The 9164-nt window shown below is 41.7% G+C and overlaps 1 pseudogene; it reads right to left on the bottom strand.

The window, feature by feature from the left end:
• Positions 1-7774: 7774 nt before the first annotated feature.
• On the bottom strand, positions 7775-8876 carry LOC100435489 (nicotinamide/nicotinic acid mononucleotide adenylyltransferase 1-like; annotated as a pseudogene).
• Between the last annotated feature and the right edge of the window lie 288 nt (positions 8877-9164).

The following is a 9164-nucleotide window of genomic DNA, read 5'->3' as shown; positions in this document are numbered from 1 at the left end:
AAAGCAAATTATGGAAATGATGCGAGAGGGAACCAACAATGGCATATTTTCTTCTTCCTTAAAGAAAATCATGGCTGTCGTTAATATTTATTCCCCTGTGAAGTACATTGTTCTAACTTCCATTCCAAGGGGAAGTTCTGTCCTTGAGGACACCCAAAATTATGCTATTACACGGCCGCATCAGCAGCATCCTGGGCACTGGGAGAAAAAGCCAAGCATCTTGTTCTCTGTACAAAGTTGTTGCTCCATAGATAGTGTAACGATAGGATCATTTCACCATTACCAAGGCTCCTGCAAGGGTCCCTACATGCCTTGACCAGTGAGGTCCTGAGGTCAGTAGAGTCACAGCTGAGCAGGCCACGGGTACTTCTAAGTAGGAAGGCATGACAGTGTAAGAGAAGTCCAGTCAGGTCTGCTGATTAAGCTATCAATAAAGGCTAAGAATATTCAGACTTATTAACTCCTTGAATGAGACCCCTCATTCTCTGTGGTTCTCTCAATTCAAGGTAGCAATCTGTCATCTCTGAAGTTGCTCCTGAAAATAGAGGGCAGATGATGGCCAGGCGTGGTGGCTCATGCCTATAATCCCAGCACTTTGGGAGGCCAAGGTGGGTGGATCACTTGAGGTCAGGAGTTCGAGACCAGCCTGGCCAACATGGTGAAACCCCATCTCTACTAAAAATATAAAAATTAGCCCAGTGTGGTGGCTTGCCTCTGTAATCCCAACTACTTGGGAGGCTGAGACACGAGAATTGCTTGAACCTGGGAGGCAGAGGTTGCAGTAAGCCAAGATCATGCCGCTGCATTCCAGCCTGAGTGACACAGTGAGATCATGATCCACAACAAAGCTAAGTGAATGTGTATAAAGCATAAGGCAGCAGCTCTCTACCTCTGGTGGGCATCAGAAATACTTGTGTATGTTTCTAAACATATGAGGGCTTGGACCTCACTCCCTACCTCCAAAGGTGGAGCTGCAGGGAGATAGGTCTTGCTAAAGTTGAATTGGCAATTCTGATGTGTGCCACAGAGAACTAACTATTGGTACAATGTTTCTGCCAGGAGTATGCACAGTCTTTATTTGGTGTAACTGGAGGTGATTTATCAATGGTGCATTTTACAAGATCACCACGTTAAGAATTCCTTCTTTTGTCTACCCTGGCTGCAGATTGCCCACCAACAGGCATGCATAAAATGTCAATTCACTTCATAACCAAAGTTAGAATTTTATTTTATTTTTTATTATTATACTTTAAGTTATAGGGTACATGTGCACAATGTGCAGTTTTGTTACATATGTATACATCTGCCATGTTGGTGTGCTGCACCCATTAACTCATCATTTACATTAGGTGTATCTCCTAATGCTATTCCTCCCTGCTAACCCTACCCCATGACAGGCCCCGGTGTGTGATGTTCCCCACCCTGTGTCCAAGTGTTCTCATTGTTCAGTTCCTACCTATGAGTGAGAACATGCAGTATTTGGTTTTCTGTCCTTGCGATAGTTTGCTCACAATGATGGTTTCCAGCTTCACCCATGTCCCTACAAAGGACATGAGCTCATCATTTTTTATGGCTGCACAGTATTCCATGGTGTATATGTGCCACATTTTCTTAATCCAGTCTATCATTGTTGGACATTTGGGTTGGTTCCAGGTCTTTGCTATTGTGAACAGTGCTGCAGTAAACATACGTGCAATAAACATCTGTCTTTATAGCAGCATGATTTATAATCCTTTGGGTGTATACCCAGTAACGGGATGGCTGGGTCAAATGGTATTTCTAGTTCTACATCCTTGAGGAATTGCCACACTGTCTTCCACAATGCTTGAACTAGTTTACAGTCCCACCAACAGTGTAAAAGCATTCCTATTTCTCCACATCCTCTCCAGCACCTGTTGTTTCCTGACTTTTTAATAATCGCCATTCTAACTGGTGTGAGATGGTATCTCATTGTGGTTTTGATTTGCATTTCTCTGATGGCCAGTGATGATGAGCGTTTTTTCATGTGTCTGTTGGCTGCATAAATGTCTTCTTTTGAGAAGTGTCTGTTCATATCCTTTGCCCACTTTTTGATGGAGTTCTTTGATTTTTTTCTTGTAAATTTTTTTAAGTTCTTTGTAGATTCTGGATATTAGCCCTTTGTCAGATGGGTAGATTGTAAAAATTTTCTGCCATTCTGTATGTTGCCTGTTCACTCTGATGGTAGTTTCTTTTGCTGTGCAGAAACTCTTTAGTTTAATTAGATCCCATTTGTCTATTTTGGCTTTTTTGCCATTGCTTTTGGTATTTTAGACATGAGGTCCTTGCCTATGCCTATGTCCTGAATGGTATTGCCTAGGTTTTCTGCTAGGGTTTTTATGGTTTTAGGTCTAACATTTAAGTCTTTAATCCATCTTGAATTAATTTTTGTATAAGATGTATGGAAGAGATCCAGTTTCAGCTTTCTACATATGGCTAGCCAGTTTTCCCAGCACCATTTATTAAATAGGGAATCCTTTCCCCGTTTCTTGTTTTTGTCTGGTTTGTCAAAGGTCAGATGGTTGTAGATGTGTGGTATTATTTCTGAGGGCTCTGTTCTGTTCCATTGGTCTATATCTCTGTTTTTGTACCAGTACTATGCTGTTTTGGTTACTGTAGCCTTGTAGTATAGTTTGAAGTCAAGTAGCATGATGCCTCCAGCTTTGTTCTTTTGGCTTAGGATTGACTTGGTAATGTGGGCTCTTTTTTGGTTCCATATGAACTTTAAAGTAGTTTTTTTCCAATTCTGTGAAGAAAGTCATTGGTAGCTTGATGGGGATGGCATTGAATCTATAAATTACCTTGGGCAGCATGGCCATTTTCATGATATTGATTCTTCCAATCCATGAGCATGGAATGTTCTTCTATTTCTTTGTGTCCTCTTTTATTTATTTGGGCAGTGGTTTGTAGTTCTCCTTGAAGAGGTCCTTCACATCCCTTGTAAGTTGGATTCCTAGGTATTTTATTCTCTTTGAAGCAATTGTGAATGTGTGTTCACTCATGATTTGGCTCTCTGTTTGTCTTTTATTGGTGTAGAGGAATGCTTGTGATTTTTGCACATTGATTTTGCATCCTGAGACTTTGCCGAAGTTACCTAACAGCTTAAGGAGATTTTGGACTGAGACAATGGAGTTTTCTAAATATACAATCATGACATCTGCAAATAGGGACAATTTGACTTCTTTTCCTAACTGAATATCCTTTATTTCTTTATCCTGCCTGATTGCCCTGGCCAGAACTTCCAACACTATGTTGAATAGGAGTGGAGAGAGAGGACATCCCTGTCTTGTGCCAGTTTTCAAAGGGAATGCTTCCAGTTTTTGCCCATTCAGTATGTTATTGGTTGTGGGTTCATCATAAATAGCTCTTATTATTTTGAGATATGTCCCATCAATACCTAGTTTATTGAGAGTTTTTAGCATGGAGGGCTGTTGAATTTTGTCAAAGGCCTTTTCTGCATCTATTGAGATAATCATGTGGTTTTTGTCTTTGGTTCTGTGTATATGATGGATTACATTTATTGATTTGCGTATGTTGAACCAGCCTTGCATCCCAGGGATGAAGCCAACCTGATCGTGGTGGATAAACTTTTTGATGTGCTGCTGGATTTGGTTTGCCAGAATTTTTACATCGATGTTCATCAGGGATATTGGTCTAAAATTCTCTTTTTTTGTTGTGTCTCTGCCAGGCTTTGGTATCAGAATGATGCTGGCCTCATCAAATGAATTAGAGAGGATTCCCTCTTTTTCTATTGATTGGAATAGTTTCAGAAGGAATGGTACCAGCTCCTATTTGTACCTCTGGTAGAATTCAGCTGTGAATCCATCTTGTCCTGGACTTTTTTTGGTTGGTAGGCTATTAATTATTGCCTCAATCTCAGAACCTGTTATTGGTCTGTTCAGGGATTCAACCTCTTCTTGGTTTAGTCTTGGGAGGGTGTATGTGTCCAGGAATTTATCTAATTCTTCTGGATTTTCTAGTTTATTTGCGTAGAGGTGTTTATAGTATTCTCTGATGGTAGTTTGTATTTCTGTGGGATCGGTGATGATATCCCCTTTGTCATTTTTTATTGCATCTATTTGATTCTTCTCTCTTTTCTTCTTTATTAGTCTTGCTAGCGGTCTATCAATTTTGTTGATCTTTTCAAAAAAACCAGTTCCTGAATTCATTGATGTTTTGAAGGGTTTTTTGTGTCTCTATCTCCTTCAGTTCTGCTCTGATCTTAGTTATTTCTTGTCTTCTACTAGCTTTTGAATGTGTTTGCTCTTGCTTTTCTAGTTCTCTTAATTGTGATGTTAGGGTGTCAATTTTAGATCTTTCCTGCTTTCTCTTGTGGGCATTTAGTGCTATAAATTTCCCTCTACACACTGCTTTAAATGTGTCCCAGAGATTCTGGTATGTTGTGTCTTTGTTCTCGTTGGTTTCAAAGAACATCTTTATTTCTGCCTTCATTTCATTATGTACTCAGTAGTCATTCAGGAGCAGGTTGTTCAGTTTCCATGTAGTTGTGTGGTTTTGAGTGAGTTTCTTAATCCTGAGTTCTAGTTTGATTGCACTGTGGTGTGAGAGACAGTTTGTTATAATTTCTGTTCTTTTACATTTGCTGAGGAGTGCTTTACTTCCAAGTATGTGGCCAATTTTGAAACAAGTGCAATGTGGTCCTGAGAAGAATGTATATTCTTTTGATTTGGGGTGGAGAGTTCTGTAGATGTCTATTAGGTCTGCTTGGTACAGAGCTGAGTTCAAGTCCTGGATATCCTTGCTAACTTTCTGTCTCGTTGATCTGTCTCATGTTGACAGTGAGGTGTTAAAGTCTCCCATTATTATTGTGAGGGAGTCTAATTCTCTTTGTAGGTCTCTAAGGACTTGCTTTATGAATCTGGGTGCTCCTGTATTGGGTGCATGTATATTTAGGATAGTTAGCTCTTCTTGTTGAATTGATTCCTTTACCATTATGTAATGACCTTCTTTGTCACTTTTGATCTTTGTTGGTTTAAAGTCTGTTTTATCACAGAGTAGGATTGCAACCCCTGCTTTTTTTGTTTTCCATTTGCTTGGTAGATCTGCCTCCATCCCTTTATTTTGAGCCTATGTGTGTCTGCACATGAGATGGGTCTCCTGAATACAATACACTGATGGGTCTTGACCCTTTATCCAATTTGCCAGTCTGTGTCTTTTAATTGGATCATTTAGCCCATTTACATTTAAGGTTAATATTGTTATGTGTGAATTCGATCCTGTCATTATGATGTTAGCTGGTTATTTTGCTCGTTAGTTGATGCAGTTTCTTTATAGCATCGATGGTTTTTACAATTTGGCATGGTTTTGCAGTGGCTGGTACTGGTTGTTCCTTTCCATGTTTTGTGCTTCCTTCAGGAGCTCTTGTAAGGCAGGCCTGGTGGTGACAAAATCTCTCAGCATTTGCTTGTCTGTAAAGGATTTTATTTCTCCTTCACTTATGAAGCTTAGTTTGGCTGGATATGAAATTCTGGGTTGTTGAATATTGGTCCCCACTCTCTTCTGGCTTGTAGAGTTTCTGCTGAGAGATCAGCGTTAGTCTGATGGGCTTCCCTTTGCGGGTAACCCAACCTTTCTCTCTGGCTGCCCTTAACATTTTTTCCTTCATTTCATCTTTGGTGAATCTGACAATTATGTGTCTTGGAGTTGCTCTTCTCAAGGCGTATCTTTGTGGCATTCTCTGTATTTCCTGAATTTGAATGTTGGCCTGCCTTTCTAGGTTGGGGAAGTTCTCCTGGATAATATCCTGCAGAGTGTTTTCCCACTTGGTTCCATTCTCCCCATCACTTTCATGTACACCAATCAGACGTAGATTTGGTCTTTTCACATAGTCCCATATTTCTTGGAGTCTTTGTTCATTTCCTTTTACTTTTTTTTCTCTAAACTTCTCTTCTCACTTCATTTCATTCATTTGATCTTCAATCACTGATACCCTTTCTTCCACTTGATCGAATTGGCTACTGAAGCTTGTGCATGCGTCATGTAGTTCTTGTGCCATGGTTTTCAGCTCCATCAGGTCATTTAAGGTCTTCTCTATGCTGTTTATTCTAGTTAGCCATTCATCTAATGTTTTTTCAAGGTTTTTAGCTTCTTCGTGATGGGTTCAAACATCCTCCTTTAGCTTGGAGAAGTTTGTTATTACCGATCATCTGAAGTCTTCTCTCAACTCGTCAAAGTCATTCTCTGTCCAGTTTTGTTCCATTGCTGGTGAGGAGCTGTGTTCCTTTGGAGAAGAAGAGGTGCTCTGATTTTTGGAATTTTCAGCTTCTCTGCTCTGGTTTCTCCCCATCTTTGTGGTTTTATCCACCTTTGGTCTTTGATGATTGTGACGTACATATGGGATTTTGGTGTGGATGTCCTTTCTGTTTGTTAGTTTTCCTTCTAACAGTCAGTACCCTCAGCTGCAGGTCTGTTGGAGTTTGCTGGAGGTCCACTCCAGACCCTGTTTGCCTGGGTATCACCAGCAGAGGCTGCAGAACAGCAAATATTGCAGAACAGCAAATGTTGCTGCCTGATCTCCTTCCTCTGGAAGCTTCGTCTCAGAGGGGCATCCGGCTGTATGAGGTGTCAGTCGGCCCCTACTGGGTGGTGTCTCCCAGTTAGGCTACTTGGGGGTCAGGGACCCACTTGAGGAGGCAGTCTGTCCGTTTTCAGATCTCAAACTCCATGCTGGGAGAACCACTACTCTCTTCAAAGCTGTCAGACAGGGAATTTAAGTCTGCAGAAGTTTCTGCTGCCTTTTGTTCAGTTATGCCCTGCCCCCAGAGGTGGAGTCTATAGAGGCAGGCAGGCCTGCTTGAGCTGTGGTGGGCTCTGTCCCGTTCGAGCTTCCTGGCCACTTTGTTTACTTACTCAAGCCTCAGCAATGGAAGATGCCCCTCCCCCAGCCTTGCTGCTGTCTTGCAGTTGGATCTCAGACTGCTGTGCTAGCAGTGAGCAAGGCTTCATGGGCGTAGGACCTGCCAAGCCAGGTACAGGATATAATCTCCTGGTGCGCCGTTTGCTAAGACCATTGGAAAAGCTCAGTATTAGGGTGGGAGTGTCTCAATCTTCCAGGTACAGTCTGTCACAGCTTCCCTTGGCTAGGAAAGGGAATTCCCCAATCCCTTGCACTTCCCAGGTGAGGCGATGCCCCACTCTGCTTCCACTCACACTTCATGGGCTGCACCTACTATCCAACAAGCCCCAGTGAGATGAACCTGGTACCTCAGTTGGAAATGCAGAAATCATCCGTCTTCTGCATTGCTCACGCTGGGAGCTGTAGACTGGAGCTGTTCCTATTCAGCCATCTTGGAAGCCAAAAAGCCCAGAGTTAGAATTTTAAATGAACTTTTGCACTTCACACTTTGCTTCTTTTATGTGGTAGAGCTAGGATGTTCTTTCTGACTTCTTATTTGTAGTTAGTTTCACAGAAAATTCTTCTGGGTTTAGTGTGCTGCTAATCTTTTGTTTGAAAGATAAAAAGATTTATATATACATATTTTTTTAAAAAGACCAAACAGGTTGGGTGTGGTGGCTCATGCCCTATAATCCCAGCACTTTGGGAGGCTGAGGTGGGCAGATCATCTGAGGTCAGGAGTTCAAGACCAGCCTGGCCAACATGGTGAAACCCCATCTCTACTAAAAATACAAAAAATTAGCCAGGCATTGTGGCACATGCCTGTAGTCCCAGCTACTCAGGAGGCTGAGGCATGAGAATTGCTTGAACCTGGGAGGCAGAGGTTGCAGTGAGACAAGATCACGCCACTGTACTCCAGCCTGGGTGATGGAGTGAAACTCTGTCTTAAAAAAAAAAAAATACAGAAAACATTCACCTTAGCACCTTCTGATAAAAATTAAAAAAAAAAAAAGATGCTGATTTTACCTTACCACTGATTTTCATTAAACTTTAAAGCTTTAGTTGAAGCAACAGGATCACAATTTCTTTCCCCTGTCACTAACACCCAGATTGTTTCAAATACTCAAAAGGGAAGTGCAAAACATCATGCCGTAGGATTTCTATGCCTTAGCTTCTGCAGTATTTCTCTACAAAGGGGCCAAGATAACACTAGCATTCCTGTCTTCACTCTCAGAGCTGTACAAATTATGCTTTTCGATGTATTCTTGAACAAGATCTGGTAGCAACTAGTGAACGCTCTGGACCCTTCTAAGGGCTCTCCGGATTTTTGTGGATGAGATATCATGAATGATCCATTCGTTCACCACATGAATGTTGCTGTGGTGTTTCCATAGCACATTAGAGTCATGGATGAATTTCTGAGCATCATTTGCAGCCCGAGTAATACATAGGAGCCCGTAGTCAGCCACAATTTGGGTGATGTCTTCACTTTTCCACAAATTAGGAACACCAAAGCACTCCAGTAAATCTGCCCCACACAGCAGCTTGACCTTTGGTGCACCTTTTGGTTTTGGCTCTAGGGATTTTTTTTGACTAGAATCTTGTCTTTGTTCAGTTCGTTTCCTCTTCCATCCAGGCCTTTCTAGTGTAGGTGAGTTCTGCTGGTGATCACAGTTACTAGCCTCCAGTTTCTTCCGACGGCATGTTAGCAAAGTAACAGTCTCTTTCCACTTTTTCTGAAGACTTTCCCATGTATCAACTTCCACTAACTTGGAATTCTTGGTGGCGAGTTCAGCTATGATGACCTGGTGATGGGCAGGAATGAGTCCTTTCTTCTTATAAGCATCACCAACAGAAAAGATCATGCCTTTGACAACTCTATATCTTCCTCTTCCATTCATATAGTCCTTGGCCAGCTCAAACAACCTGAGGTGCCTGTTGGTGATAGGATTGAAGGAGCTACAGCAAGGAGAACCACTTCGGTCTTCTCTGAATTTTCCATGGTAAGAACTTGAAGTTGTTGATGTAAATGGAAAACTGTGATGCCTCCCTTGTTGTTTTTACAAAGGAAATTCTTTGAATCTGAAGTGTCTTGCAAAGTAGACTATTGGAACCATTCCAATTAGTGTGTCAACAGTCTTCTCCAAGGTGGGCTAGAAAAATGGTTTTATATCCAAATTGTAACTTGTGCCCTCACTGTCCACTGGCCTGAGTGCTCCTGGAGACAACCCATGTCCAGGACGCCAGTGAGGGGAACACCTTTCCTATTGTATTTTTACTGGACCTTTTC

This window comes from Pongo abelii, chromosome 3, assembly GCF_028885655.2.
Source record: "Pongo abelii isolate AG06213 chromosome 3, NHGRI_mPonAbe1-v2.0_pri, whole genome shotgun sequence".
In the NCBI taxonomy this organism is placed as follows: Eukaryota; Metazoa; Chordata; class Mammalia; order Primates; family Hominidae; genus Pongo; species Pongo abelii.
This window is presented reverse-complemented; position numbering and strand designations above follow the sequence as displayed.